At 45.9% G+C, this 12,353-nt stretch overlaps 1 pseudogene; it reads left to right on the forward strand.

Moving 5' to 3' along the window:
• The first annotated feature begins 9,608 nt into the window (after positions 1-9,608).
• Positions 9,609-11,858, forward strand: LOC125519142 (annotated as a pseudogene).
• Positions 11,859-12,353: the final 495 nt, after the last annotated feature.

Here is a 12,353-nt window from a genome sequence, read left to right on the forward strand (position 1 = left end):
TAAGGTTGGTCCGGGCCGCTTCATCCAACAATACCGTCGAATCAAGATAAGACTAGTAACGGCAAGCATATTGAACAAAATCAACGCCCACAACTACTTTGTGTTCTACTCGTGCATAGAAACTACGCATAGACCTAGCTCATGATGCCACTGTTGGGGAACGTAGCATAAATTCAAAATTTTCCTACGTGTCACCAAGATCTATCTATGGAGAAACCAGCAACGAGGGGAAAGAGAGTGCATCTACATACCCTTGTAGATCGCTAAGCGGAAGCGTTCAAGTGAACGGGGTTGATGAAGTCGTACTCGTCGTGATTCAAATCACCGATGATCAAGTGCCGAACGCACGGCACCTCCGCGTTCAACACACGTACAGCCCGATGACGTCTCCCATGCCTTGATCCAGCAAGGAGAGAGGGAGAGGTTGAGGAAGATCCAGCAGCACGACGGCGTGGTGGAAGTAGCGGGATTCCAACAGGGCTTCGCTAAGCGCTGCGGGAGGAGGTAGATGTGTCACGGGAGGGAGAGGGAGGTGCCAGGCCTTAGGTATGGTTGCTCCTCCTTTTCCCCACTATATATAGGGCCAAGGGAGAGGGGGAAGGCGCAGCCCTTGCCCCTTCCTCCAAGGAAGGGTGCGGCCAAGGGGGGGAGGAGTCCATCCTCCCAAAGGCACCTCGGAGGTGCCTTCCCCCTTTAGGACTCTCCCCTTTTTCCTCTCTCTTGGCGCATGGGCCTCTTGGGGCTGGTGCCCTTGGCCCATATAGGCCAAGGCACACCCCCTACAGCCCATGTGGCCCCCCGGGGCAGGTGGCCCCACCCGGTGGACCCCCGGGACCCTTCCGGTGGTCCCAGTACAATACCGGTGACCCCGAAACTTGTCCCGATGGCCGAAATAGCACTTCCTATATATAATTATTTACCTCCGGACCATTCCGAAACTCCTCGTGACGTCCGGGATCTCATCCGGGACTCCGAACAACATTCGGGTTACCGCATACTAATATCTCTACAACCCTAGCGTCACCGAACCTTAAGTGTGTAGACCCTACGGGTTCGGGAGACATGCAGACATGACCGAGACGTTCTCCGGTCAATAACCAACAGCGGGATCTGGATACCCATGTTGGCTCCCACATGTTCCACGATGATCTCATCGGATGAACCACGATGTCAAGGACTTAATCAATCCCGTATACAATTCCCTTTGTCTAGCGGTATTGTACTTACCCGAGATTCGATCGTCGGTATACCGATACCTTGTTCAATCTCGTTACCGGCAAGTCTCTTTACTCGTTCCGTAACACATCATCCCGTGATCAACTCTTTGGTCACATTGCGCATATGATGATGTCCTACCGAGTTGGGCCCAGAGATACCTCTCCGTTTACAGGGAGTGACAAATCCCAGTCTCGATTCGTGCCAACCCAACAGACACTTTCGGAGATACCTGTAATGCACCTTTATAGCCCCAGTTACGTTGTGACGTTTGGTACACCCAAAGCATTCCTACGGTATCCGGGAGTTGCACAATCTCATGGTCTAAGGAAATGATACTTGACATTAGAAAAGCTTTAGCATACGAACTGTACGATCTTTGTGCTAGGCTTAGGATTGGGTCTTGTCCATCACATCATTCTCCTAATGATGTGATCCCGTTATCAACGACATCCAATGTCCATGGTTAGGAAACCGTAACCATCTATTGATCAACGAGCTAGTCAACTAGAGGCTTACTAGGGACATATTATGGTCTATGTATTCACACGTGTATTACGATTTCCGGATAATACAGTTATAGCATGAATAAAGACAATTATCATGAATAAGGAAATATAATAATAACTAATTTATTATTGCCTCTAGGGCATATTTCCAACAGTTCTGATGGTTTGCAGCAGATATCTTCTCTGAACACTGCGTTCATGCCTCTGCAATACCCGTTGCTTTTTCCTTATGGTGAGAGGGGGTTCCAGGTTGATGTTCCTCACCTGATTGTTCCTGAAGAAGGTGATGATGATGGGGTCGTAGATCCTGATCCTGCACCTGGAAGTCCATCTGTTGAGGCGTCTTCTTTGTATCCTTCTGGGGGTGGTGACTCGGACACGAATAGTCGGAATAGGATGACCATGCAAGATTACTATCGTTTTATGTGCCATTACAAAGGTGATTAGCCCAATCCATATATATGCTATGGTCTCCTCTCCTCCCAGTCTGTTGTTGATGCACGCGCATGCATCGATGAGAGTAGACTATGGTATATCATAAGAAATCAGGACATGTTCAGATCAGAGCATATGGGTATTACCGATGCAGTAGGTGATGGGTGTGTAGATGGCGAAGCTGTTGGAAAGAGGACCATTTTGCCCTCCAGTCACATGGGTGGTCGTCGTTATTTTAATGAGAACTTCCATGATGGCATTGCCATTTGTCGGGTGCATGGTGCACCAGACGTATTTACCACTTTCACATGTAATCCCAAGTGGCCCGAGATCACCGCTGCATTAGAGCCAGGGCAGGCGCCTTCTGATAGGGCAGATGTTGTTGTTAGGGTCTATCACATGAAGCTTGTCGAGTACTTGGATGAGATCAAGTCAGGCCGGGCTTTTGGCCCCATTAAAGCTGGTACTATGTGCTGCTGTGCTTTGTGTGTGGTCGGTGTTTCTCACCGGTCTTTTGTTTATTTTGCTTGCAAGTCTGGCTGACTTATCTTTTTATTTCCTTTTCAGTTCTATATACTGTTGAGTTCCAGAAGCATGGGCTGCCACACGCGCATATACTTGTCTGGCGGATAGGGGGCAACGGTGGGATTGGTGTTGAAAATATTAATTCATTAATATCTGCTGAGATACCTGATGCGGTGCTTGATCCTCTAGGGTATGCTTTAGTTTCCGAGTTTATGATGCATGGCCCATGTGGTGAAATGAACGATAAATGTGTCTGCATGAAAAAAGGTGTTTGTTCTAAATATTTTCCAAAGGATTTTAGAGATGCTACTGTCATTGACGATAACGGGTTTGTCTTATATCGACGTCGCGATGACGGTCGAAGGGTTTATAAAAATGGTCACTTTCTTGACAATAGGCATGTTGTTCCTTATAATATGGCGATGCTCAAGAAATTTCAGGGTCATATAAATGTAGAGTGGTGTAATAAGACACAAGTGATGAAATACCTCTTCAAGTACGTCACCAAGGGTGCTGATTACTCTAAGGTCATGTTAGAAAGGTTAAAAAAATTGACTAAATCTGGTTGTTGTACAGTGGACGAGGTTCAGGAGTATTTGATATGTCGTTATATATGTGAGTATGATGCATTATGGCGCATATTTGGGTTTGAGATACACTTTAAAATGCCGTCGGTTCAAAGGCTCACTATTCATATGCCTGGCATGAATACTGTCTACTATCATGCTGGTGCTGACTTCACGAAAAATGTTGGTTCTGACTTCTTGCAAAAGACTATGCTTACCGAATGGTTTGTTGTGAATGAGATGTTCGAAGAAGCTCGGTCATTGACGTACTGTGATTTTCCAATTGCTTGGACATGGGATGTTAAAAGTAGGTCATGGCATCCAAGGGGTAGGGGTGAAAAGATTGGCCGCGTATATTATGTGCATCCTTTGAGTGGTGAATTGTATTATTTATGCATGCTTTTGATGATTGTTAAGGGGGCTAGGTCTTTCGAATATCTCCGAACGTATGCTGGTCGTCTTTATCACACCTTTAAAGAGGCTTGCACTACGCGTGGTTTATTAGGAGATGATAGTGAGTGGTACACAGCGTTTGATGAAGCGGTTGTTTGGGGTTTGGGCATCGGCTTAGGTAGTTGTTTGTGACCATGCTCATGCATTGTTCTATCAGGGATGAACTGGGTTTCTTTGAACGTTATTGTGTTAGCATGTACGATGATATCCAGTATAGGTTGCGTCACGCCCTAGGTAATTGAAATTATGTTGTTCCTCCTGAGAGACTAAGAGATATGCTTCTCGATGAGCTGGCCGATGTTTTTTTGAAACACGGTTCTGATATAAGAAACTTTAATTTACCGCCCCGCTCTTGCGAAGGTGAACAATCTGATGATAATCGTCTAATCCGTGAGGAATTGTCTTATGATGCATGTGCTTTAGCAGAACAATCCTTAGTTATGTTTGATAGCTTAAATGAGGACCAGTTGTTTGCTTATAAGACGATTGTGGGGTGCGTACAGGCGGGGGAACCAGGCTTTTTTTTGTCTCTGGGTACGGCGGTACTAGGAAGACTTACCTGTGGAGTGCAATATGTGCTTTCCTTAGGGGTGAGAGGAAGATAGTGCTTACTGTTGCATCGCCCGGCACTGCGTCGCTGTTGTTGCCTAGTGGGAGGACTGCTCATTCTCGCTTTAAAATACCTATTCTTCTTGAGGATAATACACAATGTGATATTAAAAGAGGTTCTAGGCTTTGTAAGTTGATGATGGTATCTTCGCTTGTTATTTGGGACGAGGCGCTTATGACACACAGGAAATGCTTTGAGGCCGTAGATAGAACGTTGCGTGATGTCCTCTCTGTGGGTAATCCAGATCTTGCAGATGTTCCGTTCGGTGGAATAGTAATGGTCTTGGGTGGTGACCTTAGACAAATCTTACCGGTCGTCGAGGGAGGTACTAGGCCTCAGATTATTGATGCAGCGATCACAAATTCCCCGTTGTGGCGCTCTGTTCGGAAATTATCGCTTTCTATTAACATGCGCTTATTTGTCCCTGGGCGGATATTCAGGCGCGGCAAGATGTTGCCTTGTTTAGCAGATGGGTTCTAGATCTGGGGAGGGGAAGCTGCCTGTTACAAAGCGAGGTGATGATGTCGAGGCTTCTTGGATACAGATACCGGACGACCTCTTGGTTCGTACGACCGATGGCCCAATAGCTGCTATTGTTTCTTCTGTCTATGGTGATTTTTTACTCAACTACCTAAACTCTGGCTACTTGCAAGAGAGAGCCATTTTAGCTCCTACCAACGACCATGCTGAGGATATTAATGACTATATTATTAGATTGGTTTCTACTGATAGCAGGGACTATTTAAGTGCTGATTCTATTGACGACTCTACAGATTCTGTTAGAGACAAAGAAGTTTATTATCCAGTTGAGTACCTGAATGCAACTAAAATTATAAACTTCCCAAACCATAGGCTGACTCTTAAGGTTGGTGTTCCAATTATTCTTCTTAGAAACCTTAGCCAGGCAAATGGTTTGTGTAACGGTACCCAGCTGATCGTAAAAGAATTGGGCGACCGGCTTATCAAGGCTGTTATTATGACTGGCTCCAATGTGGGTGATACCGTTTATATCCCCAGGATTGAGTTATTGGCGAAGAAAGGAAATGCACCCTTTGTGCTTAGGCGACGCCAGTTTCCTGTTCGTTTGTGCTATGCCATGATAATCAATAAGAGCCAGGGACAGACCCTGTCTGCTGTTGGCATATATCTTAAGGGTCCTGTTTTTACGCACGGGCAGTTGTATGTGGCAGTGTCTCGTGTTACTTCAAGAGCTTCTTTGAAAATCCTTATATTAGATGCTAATGGCAACTGTGGTTCTGAGACCAAAAACATTGTTTTTCCTGAGGTCTTTCGGGCCGCAGGGATGGCCTAGGTTTGTATACAACGCATGTCTTCATTTTGGTAGTCAGTGGCATGCTTTTGTGAGTTGGATGATATCTTGTTACACGGCATTTGGCAATGGCTGAATAAGTGTGTTCCGTATGGTGGGGTTGATATTTTGAGTGTTTGCATGTATTGGCGTGGCTTATGTCATACTGGTTTATTTAGTTTAACAGTGGTCGTGTGTTTTGGTGATGACCCTTTTGTTGTAGATGGCGATGGCTGCCCTGTAGTCTCTTGTTGTCGGTGACAGGAACTTGACCATCCGTGTGTATGTTTCGCATTTGTGGCAGCACCGTGGAGACGCTGATGACAGCCCTATCAAACACACTGACATGGTCCTTTCGGATGCCCGGGTATATGATTTCTCCAGCCTCGGCGCCTGCATTGGTTGTAATTTTCTTCAGCCTTCTATGCTTGGTAATTGATGCATGTTGTTTCTTGGCAGGGCAACCACATCTATGCTGAGATTGGTGAGAAGCTTGTGCCTAAGTTTATGGGCAAAATGAAGGCAGGATGTGCATATGACATTTCACAGTTCTTGGTGTTCCCGAACAAACCTTGTTTCAAGCCTGTCTATGCGATACACATGATCAGGTTCAATAGGTTCAATACGGCCGATCCTAATACTGATTCAGAAGCTCAGTTTCAGGTTCAATAGGTTCAGTACGGCCGATCCTAATACTGATCCAGAAGCTCAGTTTCCCTTCTGCACCTACTCACTCACTAAACTATCACGCCTCCCCGCACCTCTCGAGACACCTGAATTCTTCACAGGTGTGTTTCCTACACGATCATTGTCTTCGTTTGTTTGTTGTGTGTGCCCGTAAGATGTTTTCCTTTTCTCTGGTTGTCTAGATGTGCTCGGCGTTATCACTGGTGTATCCGATGTTGTTCAGTATCATAGCTCGAGCAGGAGCGAGCCTTCCACAAAGCGTTGTATCAGTATCATGGACCTAAGGTATGCCATCTTGCCCTGTCAGGTGCTTGTTGTTTGTGTTGTTGTCTCTATTAGCCTGCCATTGCTTTCAGTATATTTTGTTTATATTTTGTGCAATGGGTGCCAGATAACTGTTGTGCTCTGGGGCGAACGTGCTACAACCTTTCAGGGAGACTACATTATCGAGCTGGGCTCAATTGAACCAGTGGTTGCACTATTTGTTGGAACTCTGGTGAAGGCCTATGAAGGTAAGAACTCTTGTTAGGTTGACTAGATGGCTACTCTTTTGCCCATGTCTGTTTATGTGACGTGCTATGTCTTTGGTTGCGGTCTGTAGGTCGAAGGGGTGTGAGAGGAAGTGTAGCGCATCGGTGGTACATAAATGATGACACTTCTGAGATGATAGACTTTGATAAGAGGTACATGCTATCCGTTTATCTCCGCACTAATTATGTGCTGTCCTTTGCCTGATTTGATCATATGCTTATGTTCTTGATCTTATTGCTAAAGGCTCCAGGGCAAGTTCTCTCCTGTAGAAAAGATTGTCTTCCAGGGACAGACAACAGCTATGCATTTTCCTTGACCGTAGTGATATACTGCCGCATGTATTTTTTCTATGAACTTACCATCCCTGAAGGAAAGAAGAGTAATTCTTCCCCGGCCTCAGTCAACAAAAGGTATGAGCTGTTCCAACAAAAATGATCCAAGATGGCGTAAACAAACGATTCTAGATATGTGATGTGAATTTGTTGGGTCTGTGACCTGTAGTGTCGATATAAAGAGAGTGCCAGCAAGTGGTCTACCTAAGTCTGTGTTGTGTAAACCCTTGTTTTCCGATGGCCGTGCTCAGGTATTTCCTTTCGTTTGCTTGGTGAAAATACATCCAAACCTATTCACATGGTTGTTTGATGGTCAGTTGACAAGGAATATTTGTTTATGCCTGCTAGGGGCTCGAAAAACTGGATGATGCTCTGCTGGTCTCGGTGGTGAGCTTGCTGCTACGTTGAGATATCTGGGTGTGGGTTGATACGAGTGTTTAACAATATATGCATAATTTTTCTACTTCTTGTACATAATTGTTATTTGTTCTTGAAGCAAATCAACTGAAAGCCTGACGGCGGATGAAGACGAGACGTCCGCGACTAAAAGGGCTAAGTTGTAGTCCAAACGGCCCTAGGCGGATCATTATTTTGGTGTGTCAGCTAGGTACCTTTTATATCGTTGGTCGCCTCCTATGTTGTACACGATTTGGCTCTTACTTGAACTTGTGTTATTGCAGGACCACAATGTGTTGGTTAGATGTGCTCTCGCATTGATGGTCTAGCGAATGGACGTCTCGACGTGTGTTAGATGGTGAAGCTTCTTCCTAGGTCCATCGTCCCTTTTGTCGTGCCGTATTGCTTGCAATGCGATGTTACGTTACACCGACCCCAGGAAACTTTAATGTGGTGCTTGTGAAAGACCAGCCGCTGTTGGTACTATGATCAGCATTGGCCTTCTATTTTGTGTGGTGTTTGTTTAGCTCTTGGTTGCTAACGATGTATGGTCAGTGCCATGAGATGGTGCTTCTGATGGATTAACTACTCTGTGGTTGATGTAAGTTATGAACCAGTTAAGCTGTGGCTCTAATGTCGGTTTTCTAGTCCGTTTACTGTGTCGTATCATATGTTTTATTTCCTGTATATGTTGTGTGCTCTGTTCTGTCTTCGGACTTATGTCGATACCATCAGTAATAGACCAGTGTGTACCTTGCTTTCTTTGAGCATCTATTAAATTAGTACTTGAATGCATATGCTAAGTCTGGGCTACCACTAAGCAAGGAATTAACGTTGGAACCGGCACCCCGCGCCAAGGCGCGCTCCCGATCTAGTTAACATGAACGTTTCAGCCCATGTGCAGCTCATTGCACGCTAAAATATAAAAAAATCATCATAAAGAATATTGCCTAACAGGCCATCGTGAAAGGAAAAGTGGCCTGTTAATTGCAGCACGCAGCCACGACCTGATTATGCACTCCCATATCACTAATCTCTCCAAGCCGCCGCTGCTATCGAAACTGACCTGATGGCTACTGTGATCGGATCTCTTCATCGGCTCACCATCGAGAGAAGCGGAGAAGGGAAGGGATCGCCGCTTCGCCGGGATATACGCAGGTGTCGATCCATGCACATGCCGCCGTTCCCAGCAGAGCGGACCCACTTATGAACAACAACCACACTAGGGGAAAAGGTATTTGATTCTCACATAAGATTTGTTCTTTGATTTAAAAATTATAGAAGTATAATCAGACAAATTTAGAATCAATTATCACACTCCTACTTGTGCTTGTGTAAACATGAAGAAGAAGAGATCAGAATTAATTCGTAAATTTTCGATTCTGATTTTGGGACTGTGTTGAGTCAGTAAGGTCCATCTCGCCACTTCCAATAAATAATGAGATTGGTAATATATTATTTACCCACATTGCATTATTACAAATTATTATTTCTTAAGATTATCCGGTGTTCCTAGTGTTGTGAATTTCTTTTGTCATTTGTCAATTTTTTATCAAGTTTTGATCATGTGAATGCAATGAATAGACACAAAAAGGGTATGTTGGCACCATGTCATCTCCATTAGACCAGACCCTATTTTTTTTACAACATAGCCATTGCGTATGAGACTTAGAGCATCTCTAGTGGATCATCTATATGGACGTGTATAGCAAATATACACGATGCCAGCTAAAAAATTACTCCCAGCGACTCGTGTAAAAGGGCGTGTAAACATCCACGCCCAGTCCACGACGGTACGAGGCGTGGAAATATACACGAGCAAGCCACGCTCGCCAGCTCGCGAAAACGAGACGGCTGCTTCGTCCCGCGCCCGCCCGGAGGAAGAATCGGAGGAGCTCGCCCCCAGGTCGCCGTCGCGTTTCTTCTTCGGCCGTCGCCCAAGGTAACAATTTCTTCCTCTTCGGCCTTGCTCACGAGCGGGAGGGGGGGGGGCGGTGCACGCCCTGCAGCTAGATCTGGCGGCGGCGGGAGGTCGGCCGCATGGGGAGGCTGTGCGGGCAGCGGGCGGCGCTAGCTGCGGGCGGGGCTAGCTGCGGGCAGCATCATGCGAGATGCGGGCGGCGGGGCGGCACTGTGCGGGATGCGGGCGGGGTGCGGGATGCGGGCGGCAGAGTGCGGGTGCGGGCGGTGCTAGTTGCGGCCTGGGGAGAGGTAGGAGGTTGACAGGCTGGGGAGGCCGGCGGCCTGCGGCCTGGGGAGAGGAGTGAGGTCGACGGGCAGGGGAGAGGCAGCTCTGAATCGAAGCAGTGAGGCCGAGTGGGTGGGAAAAAGCAGGAAATTGCAATGCTTTCTCCATCTGGTGTTGATATTTGATATTTGTCTATTGCAAATTGTTGCTTGGCCATGTCAATTTGATGTCAGATTGTGGTCTAAAATAGCTATGCATTGGTTGCTTGCAGATGGATGGTGACCAAAGCTTCTTGGACACCATTGGTTTTGGTTACACACAAACACAACCAGATAGTCCAATTGGAGAGCAGGCAACTCCATCAACTCAGCATCGTTCTGCAATAACAGAGAAAGGAAAATCCAACAAAGGAAAAAATTGGTCTAGTGATGAGGACAAGGTTCTCATAGCAGCATGGGAAAATACAAGTTTGGATATTGTTGGGACAGATCAAAACCGAGATGCTTATTGGGATAGAATTTCAGAGTACTACAACACACACAAGGAATCATCATGGCCGGAGCGTAATGCTAATGCAATCAATTGCCGTTACACAACAATTAACAGAGAGACCTCTAAATTTTGTGGTTGCCTTCAGCAGATTTTAAATAGGCAAGAAAGTGGAAGGACTATAGAAGAAAAGGTATGCGCATTTCTTGTAGTTCTATATGTGATGTGCAATATTCTATATGTGTTGTGCTTATTTTGACAACATATTTATATGTGCAGACAAACGATGCACACATTTTGTTCAAGGAAATGGATCTTAAAAAAAGAAGCCTTTCACACTGATGCATTGCTATGTAGAGTTTTCGAAGTATCCAAAGTGGCAGACAAGAGAAGTTGAAACTTCTCTTAAAAAACAAAAGAAGACCATTGATGCAAGTCCGGGCACAGCCACCAATGATCTGGGTGATACATCCTCGGTACGTACTGATGCTAGGGGTGGGCATTTTAACCGAAGACCGAACTACCAAACCGAAAGAACCGGGACCGTATCCGAATAGACCGAAACCAAAAAAATCAGTACTAAATTCGGTCAGCAACTCTGTAAAACCGATATTACATCGGTCGTTTCGGTTATGACCCTCGACTACCCAAAGTACCGTAAGTAACCGAGAAAGAATAGTAACAGGCCAATTCAATGCATTAGGCCCATAGCCCACAATATCAACTAAACTTGGATGCGTCCGTTTAAGCCTTCACTTGGATTAGTTTAACGCTTCCCGTGAGAAAACTCACTTCGACGCAAAAAAGGGGGCTGCCACCGCCGCACCTTATCCACATCCAGGGAACCGCCAGATCTAAGCAGCCGCCAATCGATCCCTCTGGCTGGCGCCAGCGCCGGCACCGCAACATCTCCTCCTTCCTCGAATTTCTTCCCCACAGAGACCGTCTCCAATAGAAGTTTCCACCAGCGCTCCATCCTCCAATTCGCCATGCCTACAGGGACATCTGCTTCCCGAGCACCGGCCTGCAATTTTGTTCTTCAAGTTACAGGTCTGCTAGCTGAATCGGTCTGCTGAGATGCTCCAGTAGGATGCAGCTGCATCTCCTCTCCCCATTCCCTTCGGTCATACATGTATTTCTTGATTTTTTTTTCTACTGGCAAGTTGTTTGGCTTCTTCGGTCTTGAAAACGACGACCGAACCGAAGTCTCGGTCCACCGAACTCTCGGTTAGCAGGATTTTGGAAGACCGATCGGTCATCAATTTTGCAAAACCGAAATTTTTATTAACCCGAAGAACCGAACCGATCGGTTCGGGTTAACCGAATGCCCAGGCCTGTCTGATGCTACCTCGATACGCACTGATGCTCTTGAACATGAGAAAAGACCTGATGGTGTGAAGAAGGATAAGAGAGGTAAAGCTGATGACAGTGCTTGCAAGCTGTCATTAGAAACTGTGGGTGCAGCAAAGCTAGAGAAGGATGAGATCAAAGAGGCGGCAAGAAATGCTCGCTACGCACAGCAATTGGAATTGCGAAAAGAGGAGATTGCACTAAAAAAGAATGAAGATGCACGAAATGAGAGGGAGGATGCACGGAGACAAACTTATAACTAGGACATCACTCGTTTCCAAACTTTTGCCACACATGATCAATTAGATCAAGTTTAAGCTGATTATGTTCATCGAAATTTCTAATCCATCAGCTATGCGGTTGAACAAAGTACGCGACATTCTAAATCTGTGCATAAAAAGTAAATGAGACAGGGAAATGAAAAAATGACCAAAGCAGAGAAGTGTACTAATTACGAACCTTCGTCGAAACAAATGTTCGGGAAAGCGAGGAATCTCTTTGAAGTAGTCGTCCCACAGAAGAACAAATCCGGCATCTCTTCCTCGATCGATTGACTGACGTCCATGCTTGGAACCGCCATGGCGTCGAGCGTTCTTCCTCTCTTACTCCTCGCGCTCGGCGAATGCTGCAAGTATGAGTTCATCGTCGCCAGATAAAGATGACGAAGAACTCATGTCCCAAGTGGATGTGTTCATTGTGTTGCGTGAGAAACCATAGAGAAATCTAGGTGAGAAGAGAAGTCACAGGTAGAAGTGTGC

Source organism: Triticum urartu, chromosome 7, assembly GCF_003073215.2.
Source record: "Triticum urartu cultivar G1812 chromosome 7, Tu2.1, whole genome shotgun sequence".
In the NCBI taxonomy this organism is placed as follows: domain Eukaryota; kingdom Viridiplantae; phylum Streptophyta; class Magnoliopsida; order Poales; family Poaceae; genus Triticum; species Triticum urartu.